This window comes from Calidris pugnax, unplaced genomic scaffold (genome assembly GCF_001431845.1).
Source record: "Calidris pugnax isolate Ruff unplaced genomic scaffold, ASM143184v1 scaffold337, whole genome shotgun sequence".
In the NCBI taxonomy this organism is placed as follows: Eukaryota; Metazoa; Chordata; class Aves; order Charadriiformes; family Scolopacidae; genus Calidris; species Calidris pugnax.
This window is the reverse complement of record NW_015091098.1, coordinates 224,263-225,243: the sequence shown is the minus strand read 5'-3', so window position 1 is coordinate 225,243 and position 981 is coordinate 224,263.

Below are 981 nucleotides of genomic sequence, written 5' to 3'. Positions count from 1 at the left end.
GGGGGGGGGCGGGAGCCCTCCCTGTCCCCAGGCCTCGGCTGGGGGCGACCACCGGGCTGGTGACCCCATCAGTAGCCTCCCCAAAAAGCCACCGGCCGGTTGCCTGCTGCCTCCGTGCAGCCCTGTTTTGGGGGGCAGGTCTGGCACCGGGGGTGGGGGGGGAGCAAACACCCAGTTTCGAGCCAATGTGGGGTTGTGGGGCAGGGATGTGGGGGACACGCTGCGTCCCCTCCACTCCTGGCACCCCACGGCTCCCCCTGCTCAGGGGGTCAGAGTCCCCTGCGTGTCCCTGCAACCCCCATCCCTGGGGCTGGATCCATGTGCTGGCCATGGTGGGGGGGTGACCAGTAGCCCTGTCTCGGGGAGCACCGGGGCGCCCCGTGGGCTCTGCCCATCACCTGGGTGGTTGCCTGCGGGCAGACGGGGCGGTCGGTGGTGGCACTGCCCAGCGGAGTGTGCCAAGCAGGAGGGATCACCCAATTCCCCACCCGGAGGAGCAGGGAGGGCCGGGGGTGGGGTGGCCGATGGGGACACGGTGGGGAGAACCAGCCCCATGGGGGGGTCATGGGGTCCCAGTTGTGGGGTGCGATGCGCCGGGGGGACCCTACAGCCCTGTGTTGTGTCGTGTCCCCCCCTTCCTCCCGGGGCAGCAGGGGAAGGTGCCCCCGTGGCTTGTGCCCAGGGTGGGGGACAAACCCCCCACCTCACTGGGGACCCATGGGGTGCTGCTGGCCTGTCCCCCTGCTCTGGGCTGGCCCTGGACCCCAAGAGCCACCAGTATGGCCCAGTGACCCCCCCAGTACAGAACCAGCATGGCCCACTCCCTCCTAGGGACAGTCCCTCTGTCCCCATACTCCAGGACTGTCCCCCTGTCCCTGTACCCCAGGATCATCCCTGTACCCCAGGATCACCCCTGGGTGCCAGGTGTGTCCCCCCCCCGCAGGACTGTCCCCCCCGTCCCCAAACCCGGCAGTAGCATCA